At 45.2% G+C, this 17,000-nt stretch overlaps 1 protein-coding gene across 1 annotated transcript in view; it reads left to right on the plus strand.

Moving 5' to 3' along the window:
* Positions 1 to 17,000, plus strand: part of SIK2 (salt inducible kinase 2) — a 352,896-nt gene that overhangs the window by 195,116 nt on the left and 140,780 nt on the right. The window lies entirely within an intron of this gene.

The raw sequence follows: 17,000 nt of genomic DNA on the forward strand, positions 1-17,000 counted from the left end.
ATTTCCTCTGTGTTGCTGATCTCTGTGCTCTCACTCAACCAGCTATGCAAGCAGAGTTGACATCAAACCTCTTCAGAGCTTTTGACAGCTGCGCACACTCAAAGACTGTGGCCTGTCTGGGCAAATGAAAACAGCTGTAACTGCCGAAAACAAAACCTGACACATCCTAATACGAGAAAATTGCGGAATGTACAATGTAGATTGTCAGAGCGCCGCCGTACACAAGGCAGCAATTTACCCCAATTTTTGTCAGACGCAATTTGCAGTGATTATGGAGCTTGGATGTGAGGCAGACGTTCCAGCCATCTGAATTCTTGCTGGGTTTGTTCTCTGCCGGCCGTCGATCCTTTGTGTCAATGTGAGACCTGAAAACCTGTGGAAGCGGCATGGTGCGATCGGATGGACATGATTCTCCTTCACATTGTAGACAAGAGTGCGGTGCCGCCCCTCTATCCACTTTTTACCCCACTCCCTGTCCTAAAACCATCATTTTCACCAGTGTCTAGACAGCTCCTCAAATTTATTGGGTACATGTTAGCTAACTTTTGTTGCTGCTCGTTATTCATTTACTCCATCAGAGCAACGCGCCTCAAAAATAAAACTTCTAAAAATATTAATATTATCTAGAAAAGTTTATTAAGTATTGTATGCAGGTGTTCAAACTTTGGGACTGGCCAGCTGGTTTGCAAGATGAGTGCCTGCTGCAGAGATGTTGCAACTTTGGCTTTTCATCAATCTGCAGTTGATAGAATGAGTTCCAATGAGTGGGTGAAACTGTGTTCATCAAAGAGGTCCCTCTGATGTCCCTGTGTGCCAGTGCTCTAGAGGGCTGAAGCAGCTATTGGACCCCGTACAGAAAAACAAAAAAGCAAAGTATGCAGCATAGTGTTCCACATTATGTGATAAAATAGTAAGGTCATTGTGTAATTTTTACAAATTAACATTATCGGGGCAAATGCTTCACCACAATACTACCAGTGTGACACCTAAATACAGCAATAAGCAACAAAAAAGACTGCCCAGTCATGCATTGTGAAGTGCCTTCCACTGCACTGCAATTTGTGTTGCTGGGTTTTTAGTAACTTTTGATCCATTTGAGCTACAAACAAATTTTCTTTGTTAAAATCTGCAGATGATGAATTATGTGGCAAATCTGTGGGCGTCATATTGCAGGAATGTCCAGCATGGGACTAAGAGCAGGCTCGCAGCCAGATTTTCAGCAACTAATGATCGTAAAGGATTAGTAATTTGACAGTTTTAAGGATTGTAGTTTGGTTTTACTTTCTTTCTTACATGGGAATATGCGTCAACGTCTGGGATGTTCCTCTTGTGCCAAATGAATGTGCTGACAATTCTGTTTGATGATAATCTTTAGTGGCATGGCCTGCGCCTTTGTGACATACATGGCGTTGTCATCGAGGTAAGAGAATTGTAGGACCCCCTCAAGAGCACTGACATTAAACAAATTACTTGACAGCAAAATACTGCACCACATGGGGTTTTTCTTGTTCTTGTGGATGCTGAACTCTGTTTTTAGTTCTTTTCTGTTAGAGGAGGTTTCTGTGATTAGATGAAAATGCCTTTTGCAGCCCTGGGAAAGTCCGGTGTGGACGAAACCTGTCTGCTGTTTCTGTGATGAAACTGTGGAACACTTAATGTGATTCAAGGCAGGAAAAAAATATAATTGATTATATAGTCACTAGCTTGCTTGTATTATCATATTGCTGGGGTGCAGTGAACATTTCTGTGTAGATTTGATGAACGTAGGCCTATCATGTTTGGTCACCCAGAAAATGTACCTGGATATGGAACTTCTGTACCTGTGTAAGACACCACTAGAATGGGCCTTGGGGGGCAGACAACCAAAGGGAGTTCTGCCCCTGGGGATTTTGGGCCTTGTGGGGGCAGACGACTGAAGGGATTTCGCCCCCCTTGGGTTTTTGGCAGTGGGTCAGCTCAGGCGACATTTGGGCTCATTGGGCTCATTTTGGGCTACAACCCATTGGGCAGATTTTTGTTGCATATTTAACAGGCCATTTTGCTATCCTGGGCAACATTTTGGTGATACGCTGACGTATCAGGCCGTTTTGTTTTATCCCCTCCTGTTCCCCTGTTTTCTTGGATTGCCCGTAATTGGGCTGCCTTGGGAATTTTTGTTTTTTATGGGCCAGTTTATGTGAGGACAGGTGCACAAAGGGGTGATCGATGTTATGTTAGTCACTTTGGAGCAGGTGCATGGCGGTGGTAAGTTTCAGTTGCCATAGTTATAAATTAAAATGATGGTTGTGAACATAGGGGATAAGAACAATGAGGGGGGTGGGATGGTGGTAAGAAATTTAAACATGGAAGAAGCAACACATTTAAAAGTTAAGCGGTGTAGCATACTTGGATGGCAATAGATGTAGCGTTAAATGTTCTGGATGTAAATGTTAACAGTTCAATGCCAGGGTAGGATTTACAGTTGCCAGGTAAAGATGTTAAGGGTGTGGTCGCTTAGGGGTTGGCGAAGTAGGTGAGTTAATGTATGATAAGTATAGTTTTGTGAGGCGAAGGCCTAGGGTTTTCATGGATGTGTGATGTTCACCTGTCTTCAGTAAAGCAGCTTTTTTCGCACTATCCTTGTATGTGGTCTGCGCTGCCCCCTATGTGGCCCAATTTGCTGTCCAGAGATTTTTTACAACCTGAACAGAAGAAAGCACCACGCCTGCTATCCTGTAAATCCTAGTTTAGACAACTCTCCTCTCGATCTGATCCGGTTAAAAAAAGGCAATGTCAGCACAAGTGACTAAACATGACTGGCCACTGCCACACCACTCCTATTCCTGCATGCATGAGTTGGTAGAAAGTGGCAAAATCCTCTTTCTACGGAGGCATCCAGAGGGGTAACCAACAACATGGAAGGCAAGTTCACCGGGTAGAAATGATACAGAGTAATGTCGAACACACCACTCGTATTCCTGAAGCGTTCACGTTTCTAAGAGCAGTCTTAAGAAATACATGGAGCAACACAGAGAATGTCAATAACGTACATTTTGATGACAATTTATAAAACTAAATCTCTCATTCTCCGAAGAGTACCCCAATGCTTCATGCTGTCTTGGCAAATTATGGACAGCTAAACTTAGAGCCCATGTGTGCCATACGTAGCACTATGCAAAAAAAAAAAAACATAATAGCGCCCAGATCCCTCGCTTGCGCATTTAACAGCATAATGATTTACATTTTTCCCTTCTACTCTGAGTAAGTTGGATCTCAATCTATATTGGAGTTTTCTTGTGCAGCTGTCCCCATTCCCAAGTAATTCGAGCTGCTTTCCAGCAAGAACACTTCTTCATTCTCAGCACTTTGGGGTGTAATAATGTAGGGTTTCTTTCATGTAATCCAACAAAATGGTTGACAGAAAAGAAGCGAAATTGTTTTTGATACAGAGAAAAAGCGGCCTTTGTCGGCCAGAAACGTTTTGGAATAGGATAGCCATAGGTACGTGTGCACCGCCATGGTGAAGGAAAAGGGTAGCCCACGTAGTCCTGGCTTGGTAGTGGAAGACTCCCAGAATTAAAGTGCAGTGAATCTCTGGAAACTCTGGAATACCGGTGCCACTGCACCTGCTGCCCCAATAATAGCCAAGCTCCCTGCCTCTTTTTAAAATATAATTATTGCTTTCTTTAATATGTGTATTGTACCCATATGTTTCTTGTTTCATTTCTATCTAGCACATTAAATAGTGCAAACTATTCACTCAGTCGTTTGTCCCGCCTGCAAACCATGAAAGCCTGCCTGTAATAGAAGCGAGGCTGCCGTCCATAACTACCCGCCAGCATGCAGTGCCCTAGGTGACCATGTAGTCAATCCCTTCACCCCAAACCTTTTTTTATGTCTGGCTGCAATAAGTTTTAGTAGTTGCCATCGTGTTATCCATTCATCCAATAAGGACAATAACAAGAAGGTAAAAGTGGGGTTTGGGTCCACCCCTTTTTGCCATTGGCTTTCATGTGTTTTTCATGGTTTGCCATTGCTTGGATGAGATGTCCGTCGAAATCCTGACTTTATAAGGATGTTTACTTTGGCCCATTCGTGTTTCCATTGGGTTTGGTGATGGGGCCATTGAGTAGTCTCTTTATTAGACCTCACATTTAATAGGAAATTCAGTGTGTGTTCTTCGATGTATTAACCTTTCTAACACGCAGTGACATTTTAAATGCTGAGTTGTGGCTTTTTTGTTTAGGAAGTGTTCCCTATTGTGATGTCCTAACATAACATTAAGTCCCAATGCTAATCGCTCTTCCGCGTTCATTCGTTTCACTCTGGTGTCACGATAACATGTTGGATGAACTGTTTTCACAAAGTAAAGATGGGTGCATACAAAGGCAGCTATAGTTTCCTAAAGATGTAATTAACAGGCCTAAAAAAAGTTTTGACTGACTGGCAATGAAAATACTCCCTATTGGTCAAAGGTAACGTGTATACAATGTGTTGCTGCATAGGTCTTTTAACTTAAACCTTTACGACACAAATGTCATCTTTAAACTCCTTTTCATAAATAGCAGTGGGGACATTGTTGGAGTCTGTGACATTGCAAACACAAAGAGATGATGGACGGAGCCCTGAAACTTTTCAGAGGGGGGGAGTGTCTGAGCAGTTTCAGTGCTCCATCCATCATCTACTTGTGTTTGCTTTGTTCGCCCTAAGTTGGCAGGGTATGCCCAGGTGTGGTTCCTGTGCTCCCTTTGCCACTGCATTCAAACTAGCCTGGCTGATGAGGGGTTTACCCTGAACCCAGTCCCAGGATGCTTGTTTCCTGTCCAGGGAAGACCTGGCTTAGCAGTTCAGGCTGGACTGTTCCCATTAGGCACAGGGTCAAGACTGATTTGCATATGGCTGGGTCTGAACTGGGGTTGTCGAAGTGAGCTAAACAATGATGATGGATTCAACCCAGATCTGTGACTGGGGATGAGTGTTCCCTCTATCATCTCCTTGTGTTTTGTCTATGACATTGCTTCATGATGAGATTTTCTTTAATAGACAGCACACACAGTCACCCCACTGTCGCCGAACGCTTCCTTAACAAAAAGCCAGAACCGTTGGTTTTGAAAATGCTTATTACTTTTATTTTACCCACAAATTTGGCGCATCACTTAACTTTGCAACCTTGGCAACCACGTAGTTTGTGGACGAAGTGCCTTTGACCGTAAGTAACAAAGTATACGTCTTAGTGGTCGTAGGGATAGCTTCAAATGTAAGCATTTCGGATCACACCCATACCACTGAGTACTAATGGCTGGTGAACTTTCAAAGAGGTGGGGCTGACATACCTGGAGCAGACTGCAAAGAGTGAGCAAGATGGCCTCCCGAATCCTTTCATTTCTGCCTCCAAGCCGGACCAATGGACTACTTCGCCAAAGAGAAGTCTGATGAAAGTGGTGAATTTAACAGCACTATTTTGTCAAAACACACCATAAAAAACAGTTAACTAGCAGTCTCTGTGTCCGCACTGTCGGTGTACTTCTTAGTCTCTTGGCCCTCTCAAAGATGTATTCCTAAGAGGTGCCCCAAACTTACATCAGTTTTTCAGCACCATGTTCTCAAAAAGTATTGACTAAAATCCGTAGGGTTTGAAGGCATTTTGGATAACCATTATGCGGTTTGAATTGGGCTTGTGTAATTAGTCAAAAATCTTAAAAGCCTCTTTTGATCGAAGTGAAATGAAAACTACAGCAATGATCGGCTGTAAAACAACTTTTATCATCTTACTTCCAACTAAGGAGTTGGAGGGGATGATAAAAGTTGTATGTAAGGATATGTCTTAAAAAATGACGTCTGTGCGTGTGCATAGTTCTTCAGGTTAAAAGTGTTTTATTGTTTTGCTCTATATGTTTTTGCAGATACTTTGACTTAGATTTTTACTCCCACAGTCCAGTGACACCCTGCTGAGCTCAACATTTAGGCGAGCTCTCCACTACACAGAGGGAGCATCCCTAATGGGCAGTATGGCCCTCTATTGCCTATACATCGAGGAGTCATGGCAACAGAAGACATGCTATCTATTAAGTCTTTTTTTCATGTTTAATTTGAAGCAGCTAATTTGAAAACATTGTTTTTGTTTCAAACGGAACAGTTAATTGGAAACAGTGGGTGGAATACTGGTCTCTGCTCTTCGGATGCTTCTAATAAAAAGAAGACACAATAAAGTATGCGGTTGCGAATGTAGTATTTGATGGGGGGAAAAGCACCCTTTGCTTTGTTAATAAACACATCATGTCTGTAGAGCGTAGAGATTAAAGGCATTGTTTCTACAAGGATAGAATGTTGTTCAAGCAACAGATAATGGTAAAAATCTGCAGAGTGGATTTGAGCTGTCATTATAATGCTGAAGCCCATATTTTACAAACTTTTTGTGGAACAAAAGCACTTTACATGCTATCTAGATGGATGGGAGTGCTTGTAACTCTCTCTCAGCCAAATTTAGATCTGCCTTAATACTATCTAGTTGTTGGATGTAATACCGTAGCTCTGAATAGTCCGCTTGCCTCGGAATGGTCCACATCGCCAGGAGTAGTGTGTTTAGCCCAGATGGATCTACTCAGTCTAGTTTTTCTAGCTTAAACTATTTGTTCCTTCCTTCGATGAGTTCAGTACAAGCCCAGCAAACTGGTATGAGCTCACTGATCTGCTATAGGCAGTTTTCCCATCCCTGATCATTCTGTTGAGATTGGACCATTGCTGGCCTTACAGAGTCTATCCAGCTCGGAACAGTCTTCATAGAAAGTCTTGAGACAGTATCTTTTATTCATACAAGGTGTTTGTTGAACAGATTTTTCTGCTTCCCGTAGGTGATTGTTGCAGAGCGGCACTAGTGTGGTCCGTCAAACTCTTCCCATGGAGTTAACACAATGATGTTTTAGGTTTCTTCTTGGACTATTAGAGCTCTGGGATTCCTGGTAAATGGAGCACTGTCGCAGCCAGCTTCTTAAGTGGCGATCGCCATGGCAACGGGTCTGAAGCTTTGAAACCCGTGCCTTCCTCCACTGAATCCCTCACATCTCGAAAGGGTGTGAATGAGGGGTGCCCTTGTTTGAAGCCCTCTCAGCAGCTGATGGTGCTCACTTGATTAGAGCTGTATTGATGTTTGGAATTCAGGAGGTCTGGTCTTTGGGCTTCGGCTCTGTAAAGATGGCAGTGATGGTCCCCAATGTGGCTACAACACGTTGGTGTTCAGACCACAAAAGGCAAAGAGGTAAGAGAGGGAAAGGCAGTCAAAACTGGAGAAGGTAAAACAAAAAAGTAGTAAATGCAAAATTGGAATAGTTGAAGAATAATCATAATTTAATAGTGATAACTTTATTACATCATGCTAGCAAGGCAAGAAGTGGCAGGCAGGGCACTCGCAGGCAGTTATCGACCAGAGGCGAGGGTCGCATTGGTCTGCAGCACAGCTGGATGCCATTCCCCTGCATCACCAGGGAGCGACTGCTGCCCTAAACATATATGAACCGGGCTCCACATGAGTAAATCTAAATGCCATAATAACCCGGGATATTTGCTCCCCAATTATACATGTAAGATCATCACTGCATTTGGAGATACTGACCAACCTTTTGCTTATCTTCACCCAGAAGTAAGGATAGTGCACTTCCCAGGGTGCCTTCTGACAGTGGAAGGAGATGGCCTATCAATAAGATTAATTATGTATAGAGCATGCACCGCAATCGTATTTAACTCTTTGTTGCAAGTTAATAATTACTTCAATTTTTTTACGTGGAGCTCCAGATTTAGTCGCCTAAATGCATTTTATGGCGTTTCCTTGCTTAAACTACATCTGGGAGCCTCACAGTGTCACGTACAAAAGAGGTAACAGTTCCTAAGAAAAACAGTGCCAATATGGTCTACTGTAAGGCGAGAGAAAGACAGAGCCAGAGGTGAGGTGGGCTGTGGATAAGGTTCGAGGATAAAGGTGTAGTGGAGACCAGATACTCCTGGGTGGTACTAGAAATGCCCTCACACACCCTTGCGGGTGCAAAGCATCATCATCGGGCGGTGCTCCTCGTGGGGGTGGCGCTGCAGTCCCTCACGGGCCCTTCAGAAGGGCTCTTTGTCGGAGATCTTTTTGTGGAGTCGCCGTAGTTGTGCGTGCGGGTGTGTGGGGTGGGGGAAAAGAAACCCGTGTGGTGGTGAGGATAAAAAGACCTTGTGGTACCCGAACAATTTATTAGTGGGTCCGTAGGGTCTAGTAAAATATAACGGGGGATAGTGTATAAATGACACTCTGAGTAGGGGAAGGCTAGATGTAAGTAAGCCCCACTGCTCTCGACCCGTAAGAGTGAAGGTTAAGGTGAGAGAGAGGGTGTGAAAGGGGTGGTCAACATGTTTCGCGCTGCCCGCGGTCCCTAGTGGATCCTTAGCGCTTCGTCAGGACCTTGATGGAAGAGTAAAACAAAAAAGAAGGGGATTTAGGACAAAAAGGAGAATAACCTATAATCCCAACATAGAAAGAAGGAACACGTATTATTCGTGTCCTTGGCGTCGAACCTATAGGGAGAGGGAGAGAACACAGAAGTTAAAAAAAACATGAAGCTTCTCTCATACTAGGACTATGATACCGTACACCAGTGTAGAGCGTGCCAGCTGTAATCCTGCTGGGGTAAGTGGTTGTACAAGGTGTGATAGGGAGGCAGGGTAAGTGTACAACCGTGCCCTAATGTGGGCCAGACCGAGATACATGCAAGCGGACCCACTAATAAATTGTTCGGGTACCACTAGGTCTTTTTATCCTCACCACCACACTGGTTTCTTTTCCCCCACCCCACACACCCGCACGCACAACTACGGCGACTCCACAAAAAGATCTCCGACAAAGAGCCCTTCTGAAGGGCCCGTGAGGGACTGCAGCGCCACCCCCACGAGGAGCACCGCCCGATGATGATGCTTTGCACCCGCAAGGGTGTGTGAGGGCATTTCTAGTACCACCCAGGAGTATCTGGTCTCCACTACACCTTTATCCTCGAACCTTATCCACAGCCCACCTCACCTCTGGCTCTGTCTTTCTCTCGCCTTACAGTAGACCATAGTGGCACTGTTTTTCTTAGGAACTGTTACCTCTTTTGTACGTGTACTTACTCTAGGAGCATCGGTACAGGACCTACCCCTCTCTCGTCTTCTATGCTCCTTGTCCCTCCCTCTCAAGTGTGTATACAGCCTCACAGTGTCCTCATGAGCTGGCAGTTTTTTCCTCGCGAGTGCTTGTTGGTGGTAAACATAGATGTGCTCTTTTGTAGCCCATTATGGTCTTTGCAGTTTGTAAACTGGTTGGAAAATGTTGATCGTTTTACTTGAAATAAATTCAAAGTGGTTGACAACCTTTCACATGGCATCTTCCATGTGGCCAAAGATGCCATGCATTCTTCAAGACTCCATTCATTGGAAGTCAACGCCTCAATTGAGCTGCATCTCTGATGTGCAGGACTCCGGGTCATCGGTGTTATGTTCCACCTCTGATTTCACTGTCCTGTTTATCTGAAAGAGGAATGTATGGTGGATGCTCTATATTTGTTATTTAAGGGTATCTCACAATCGTAATCTACAATAAAGAAAAGGCAGCACTCTGAAACTAACTGCAAGGCCCACGTGGGTTATTTAATAAGGTCTAGCACAGGCGCGTCTTGTCTACAACCAAATCTGTCACATAAGGCAGCTTCAGCGGCATCAATAGTGTAGTACATTGGTGTCCTCTGCTGGTCCACAAATGGTCTGCCTAGCCACTCGAGGTGCATTTATATTCAATGAGACTTCATGGACGCATTTACATAGTCTGTGGTTATTCTAGAATCCTGGCATGGATCTGACCCCTTCTTCTTTAGCAATTAGGGGAGAGGAGTTGGCCTAACGGCTAGGGTGGTCGACCTCGAATCTGGGGATCTGGGTTCGAGTCTCTGCAATGACGCTGAACATCCTGTGATTCTGGGCAAATCACTTAATCTCCCCGTGCCTAACAAAGTAAAATGCGTGTCCTCGTGTAACGTAACTGGTGCTATGTAAAGCGCTCTGATACCCTATTCGGGTCAAGTTTGCGCTATATTAAACTCTGTTAAAAAAAAAAAAATAACTAAACTTATCAGATTGTCCAACTCGAAGAGTCACCATCCAGGGTCTAGCAGGGCATAATCCATGCTAGGTTTTCTGGGTATCTTTATGCAATACATTTGCAAGCAAAGAACCTCAGTAGAGATCATTTAATTAGTTGGTGAGCATGCAGAATATCCTGGCGTGAACCACTCATCCTGGACCTGTGCTGAAAGTCTCCTAGTCTTATTAGACCAATTGTGTCCAACAAAGAGGCTTAACTCTGTGCCAAGTTTTCAGGATACTCCCTCACTGTATTTATGAGTTACCTTTAGCTACATAGAGTGTGAAAGCTGGCATGTGTCTGGCACTCATGGACCTACGTTGGACAATCCTATATGACACGTTCAAGCAAATCCGGGCTCCCCAGTTTCTGCCCTTGATGTTTGATTTGTAGCAAGCTTTGCAGGGTGCAGCCGGATACTGGTGTGATATATTTTATGACCTGAGCCAACCAATTTCTCTACCCATCAGGTGAGCAAACAGTAGGAGTTTGTTACAACCCAGTGCCTGTGTCCCTGCTCCGTGTTGGGTTTCTGGTGTGTCTAGAGTGACATGGTGTTCGACGTGGTACTTTGAAATGGTCTTAATATTGAGCTGCTTTATTTATCATTTTAAGGGTATTTCGCAGAATCGCTCCTGCGAAAGATTGCACAAGCGCATGCGTCTTGCTTGCAAGACACTATTGTTTACAAAAATGGCTTGGAGCCCTCCCATGCTTACCATTTGTGCACTTCAGTATCACTCTTCTTTGTAATTTCCCTAATTGGCTAGTCCAGCTGTAGCGCCACTTCCAACACTTGCTGTGGAGCGCAGATTGATTCAACTTAAACAGTGCCCGTCCGCTGCTCCCGACATGATTGAGGTACCATTTCTTCCCTCTTCCCACTGCTCCCTCTATGGCGCTTTTTTTGTGTTTCTTTTTATTTATTTCTGTTCGTTGCCTGCTGATTGCACCCACCACCCTTTGGTAGTTGTTGTTTGCACCCGTGCTGTCCTTGCTTACCTCTCATCCCTCTCCCCCTCCCAACTCCTGTTGTTCTTGCTTGTTTAGTTGGACCCTGCCATTTGCAGCTTCGAACAGCAAGGCTTGCTGCCTTCTGGCTTTGTGTGTAATTTTTTTAAAAAGTATATAGGCTTATATACTAGACCCGAGAAATACGGTATTAGAGTGCTTTACATAAACACCAGTTTCGTTACAGGTGGACACATTCATTTTTAATTTTTTTTGGTTAGGCACAGGGAGATTAAGGGCCAGATGTACGACCCTTTTTTGCGCTTGGAAATGGTAGATCGGCCCATTTGCGACTGCAAAAAAGGGTAATGGCATGTACAAACGCTATTTTGCGAGTCACTAACCCCCAAAGTAGCGTTTGCGACTCTCACTATTAGGAAGGGGCGCCCCTTCCTTATAGCGAGACTCACTGCCATGTACTATTGTTTTGCAACCGCATTTGCGGGTGCAAAACACTCGCAATTTACCACCTACTTCAAGAATGTGGTAAACCACATGCAAACAGGAAGTGGTCCCTATGGGACTACCCCCCACCCCCCCTTCCCGTTTCCCGTTTGTGAGTGTGTGGGACCACTGCCTGCCCTTAAAAAAGCAATCTGAAAAGTTTCATTTTTCTTTTTTAAATGCATCCTGTTTCCCTTTAAGGAAAGCTGGCTGCATTTAAAAAAAAAAAAAAAAAAAAAAAGACTGCTTTATTTAAAAAGCAGTCCCAGACATGGTGGTCTGCTGACCCCAGCAGGCCACCATCCCTGGGAGTTCTAGCCATTCCCAATGGGGCTGCAAATTGCACTTGCCTCATGAATATTGATAAGGCATGCTATTTGCGACCCCATTGGGAATCGCTAACAGTGTCTGTGACACTGTTGTACATTGCAATTTGCAAAATGCAATGTACAAGTCGCAAAATGTAAGGGTTGTACATCTGGCCCTAAGTGACTTGCCCAGAATCACAGGATGTTGAGCGCCGGTGCCAAGACTCGAACACAGTTCCCCAGCTTCCAGCTCGACCGCCCTAGCCGTAAGGCTACATCCTCTTCCTATATATTATATTTGTACTGGAAAAGGCTCAGAGAAGCCGTCATGCCTTGTTTTTTGAGTGACAGGCTGGTCTGGGAGTCAAAGCATTACTACAGGAAGAGAGGAAGGTGGGGCTCATCACGCATCCAGTCAGCTGTTCCTACCTCTCGCCGCCGATCAACAAACTCATGAGAGATAATACATGTGGGTGCCAGTACTAGACTCTTACTCGGCTCACTTACTGACTCAGCTGCTCCCAGTTGTGATTTTCTTCTGACCACACACACACACCCTCTGTGCACAGCACTGCACAGGATCCCTTCGAGAGACAGAAACTGCTTATTCAAGGGAGTAGGCAGAAATCTAAAATAAGTTATAACCCCCATTCTGACTCGTATTGCACTGAGCGAACTTGAATGAAGAGTTCGTATTCCTTTCCTTCCATCCATCTGACCACCCATTCATTAACCCATCCTTTCACCTTCCATCCTTGCATGTTCCCAACCATCTATGATTTTATCTTTTCCCCATCCTTTCAGCCACTGAAGCCTTCCACCTCCATCATCTTTTTACTCTTCTATATTTTTTCGCCTTCCCTTCCACCATTTCTTTAATTTTTTCTAGCGTTCCTTTCTTTCACTATTCTTTCCACATGTCCATTCCTACCACCTTCTTGCCCCCTTTCTATTTAACAATCTTTTTTTATTTTATTAATTTATTGCCTTTTTCTCTCTTGCTTTTATTTTCCATTTGCCTGTCTTGCTCTATTTTCACCATTGTCATTATTTTCATCCTCCATCTCTTTCACTTTATTGACCTCATTCGATGGACTTCATCTCACACCCCTCAGATGTCTCAAATAATGTTATTTGTCTGCTTATTTTGTCTGCAGACAGAAGAGGCCCAAATAGAATTGCCAGCGTTGAATAGTTTTTCTTTAAAACTGCGTTCTGCCCCATATTTAAAAAAGACAGGCCATTCAAAGTTTTAAAGATATGGCATTGATTCCTTGAGCAGATCAGGTTGTTGTTGCAGTACACAGTTTTTGTATGTTATGTTATGCTACCGTTTCTTGTAGAGCGTATGGCCACCCAGACACAGGCTTTCCAGCGCTAACTGGAATCTTAAGAAAATAAATAATACGCTGATTATATGGACAAGTGTGTCTTTAATTGCTTTCTGAAGCGGAGCAGATTACCACCATTGGCTCTTAGGTGGATGAGGAGTGAGTTCCAGAGCTTGGATATCAAGTAAACGAGTGATCATCCTCCACTTCTGACCCTCTTAATTCTGGGAACGGCTAAAAGGAAGCAGTTGTTTGACCTCCAATCTCGTGCATTATTATGCAGAACAATTAAATGACTTAGGATGTGGGTGCCCTGAGAGGGTTTTATCTTGTGTGCAAGGCAGAGAGCTTTGAATTCTATTCTTCTCCTTACCGGCAGCCAGAGCCGAACGTGCAGACTGTGATTTTGGAAGGCTTAGTTGAACACGAGCTGCAGAATTTTGAATAATCTGCGATCTCTTTTTGACAATGGCAGGGCTGCCTACGTAGAGCGAATTGCCATAATCTAGATGCGTGGGTTTGAGGCCTTGTACCACTGTACTTCAGGTTTCCGCAGGGAGCCATCTAAGCATCTTTCTCAATGCTCTTAGAAGACCAAAGCATGACCCTGCTACTTTCTTGACCTGGGAAGCCATAGTGAGATCCTTATCCAGAAGAACTTCCGGTGTGGGGGACGGATGGTCACTCAGGCATGAAGATCAATTAAGATGGTCCCAGGGATGCATTGTTCCCAACCACTATGACCTCCGTCTTGTCACTGTTTTGTTTAAGGCAACTTCTAGCCATCCATTTGTGAACTTGTTCCAGGCAGGTGGTAAAGTTTGCCACACTTTTATTGAGGTTCAGTGCCAGGGAGATGACTATCTAGGTGTCGTCAGCGTACGACACCATGGTGAAACCAGATGAGCAGATAGTATCAGCTAAGGGCCGGACATATACGTTCTAAAGAGTGGGGCTCCGGAATGAACCCTAAGGCACACCACACTTGAGCTGATGGACCTCCGACATACAGGAGCCTTCCCTGACTTGGAAGCTACTGTTGTCATGGGATGAGATAAGCCATTATAATACTTTTCCCTTGACCCCAAGCACTTCCAGCCTACGTCGAAGGAAGGGATGGCAAACCATATTAAAAGCTGCGCTCAAATCAAGAAGAATTAGTGCAGCTGACCTTCCTTGAGCTTGGGTTTTCTTGTGATCTTCCGTGGCCAGTAAAAGAGCCGTCTTGGTACTGTATCCTGGTCCAAAAACCAATCCGCATCTGGTGCAGAAGATTATGGGTCTCCAGAAAATTGGTCAAGTATCCATTGATCAATTTCTCTAAGATCTTACTGACTTTGACACCTGGATGCAGAGATATGGGTCTGTAATTCTGGCAGGATCTAGGGTAGGTTTTTTCAACTGTGGGCTGATACTCGCGTGCTTCCAAGAGTTGGGGACTTGTCCTCTTTCCAGCGATAAGTTATACATGATGGTTGGAGCTGGTAATACAGTGTCTCTTCCTTTCAACATAATACTGTTGCCGCTGGATCCAGGGGAGAACCAGAATTGATTGTATTTGCTGCTACTACATAGTTGAGGGAAGACCGACAGAACTGGGAAGGTTTTACTGTCGGGAAGCACTCATTAACAGCGAAATGTGGGTCTAATCTCATGTCAACTCTGATGTCATGGGGGAGGGAGTCAAAAGCTGTCCTTCTGTACATCAATGAAAGATGGGAGGATAGGTTGAAACTGAATAGGGGACACACCCCTTGAGAGGTGCACCGCATTGCACCTGCCTCAGGTCTGGATGGCGCTCAAGAGGTTAGACCAAGGAATGGGTGGAGGCTAGGGGGGTGGTCCCTGATAACCAGGTTAGCTCTGCCTGCAGTGGTTCACACCCTCCCTTGCTCCCACCGGCTCCTTTCAGGCAACACTGATTTCAGATACCAGTTTTCATTGCTCCCATTATTATGTGACCCCTTGGCACTTTTGTGCCTTCCACCGCAGGATAGTGATCATATTGGCCCCACCAGCTAACACAGACCAGCTCTGTCTCAAGGGTTTGGGCAGTTCAGACACACCATGTTACAAGAAAGTGGTATCTGTGATAGGGGCCGGAGTTATTTAGGTCGAAGCCTACCAGACAGCACAGCTGTCTGATTGCGAAAAGGCTTCTTGTGGGTGTTTTGAAAGCATCCCTGGAAATACATTTCAGCCATTGCTTGCCATTGGGTTTTCTAGTTTGTAACTCACATTTTCTGGCTTTCTATATGGTGGTTTTATTTGTTTTAGGCTGTCCACTGTATCTATTGAAAATGTGTGGTCTGTAATCGCAGTTCATCAACACACTTTGCATACTGCACAACACTCCACCGCACTCCACTCCACGTCACTCTGTGCCACTTCACTCTATGCCACTCTGACTCTCTATGCTACTCCATGCATCGCCATTCCACTCTAACTCTTTACTCCACTATGTGCTATGCCACTTTACTCCACACCACTGCACTCAATAGTACTCAACTGTACGCCACTCCACTCTACAACACTTACCTCCACTCTACGCCCCTCCACTCTGAAACTTTTCTTCACTCAACTGTACTCCACTCTGCGCCACTCCACACTCTAATACACTCTACTACACTGTACTCTGACATGATACTCCACTCTATGCCACTCCACTGTACGACTCTACTCCACTTTACTGACTCTACTCTACGACACCCTACTCTACGCCACTCTGGAATAAAGTGTTGGAGTGGAGTGGACCCTCTGCTCTATGCCACTCCGCTCTACCCTTACTCCTTGCCACTCTACTCTACTCTACTCTACTCTACTCTTCTCTACTCTGCGCTACTCTTCTCTACTCTGCGCCACTCTTCTCTACTCTGCGCCACTCTTCTCTACTCTGCGCCACTCTTCTCTACTCTGCGCCACTCTTCTCTACTCTGCGCCACTCTTCTCTACTCTGCGCCACTCTTCTCTACTCTGCGCCACTCTTCTCTACTCTGCGCCACTCTTCTCTACTCTGCGCCACTCTTCTCTACTCTGCGCCACTCTTCTCTACTCTGCGCCACTCTTCTCTACTCTGCGCCACTCTTCTCTACTCTGCGCCACTCTTCTCTACTCTGCGCCACTCTTCTCTACTCTGCGCCACTCTTCTCTACTCTGCGCCACTCTTCTCTACTCTGCGCCACTCTTCTCTACTCTGCGCCACTCTTCTCTACTCTGCGCCACTCTTCTCTACTCTGCGCCACTCTTCTCTACTCTGCGCCACTCTTCTCTACTCTGCGCCACTCTTCTCTACTCTGCGCCACTCTTCTCTACTCTGCGCCACTCTTCTCTACTCTGCGCCACTCTTCTCTACTCTGCGCCACTCTTCTCTACTCTGCGCCACTCTTCTCTACTCTGCGCCACTCTTCTCTACTCTGCGCCACTCTTCTCTACTCTGCGCCACTCTTCTCTACTCTGCGCCACTCTTCTCTACTCTGCGCCACTCTTCTCTACTCTGCGCCACTCTTCTCTACTCTGCGCCACTCTTCTCTACTCTGCGCCACTCTTCTCTACTCTGCGCCACTCTTCTCTACTCTGCGCCACTCTTCTCTACTCTGCGCCACTCTTCTCTACTCTGCGCCACTCTTCTCTACTCTGCGCCACTCTTCTCTACTCTGCGCCACTCTTCTCTACTCTGCGCCACTCTTCTCTACTCTGCGCCACTCTTCTCTACTCTGCGCCACTCTTCTCTACTCCGCGCCACTCTTCTCTACTCCGCGCCACCCTACTCTACTCCGCGCCACCCTA

Source organism: Triturus cristatus, chromosome 3_1 (assembly GCF_964204655.1).
Source record: "Triturus cristatus chromosome 3_1, aTriCri1.1, whole genome shotgun sequence".
NCBI classification, from domain to species: domain Eukaryota; kingdom Metazoa; phylum Chordata; class Amphibia; order Caudata; family Salamandridae; genus Triturus; species Triturus cristatus.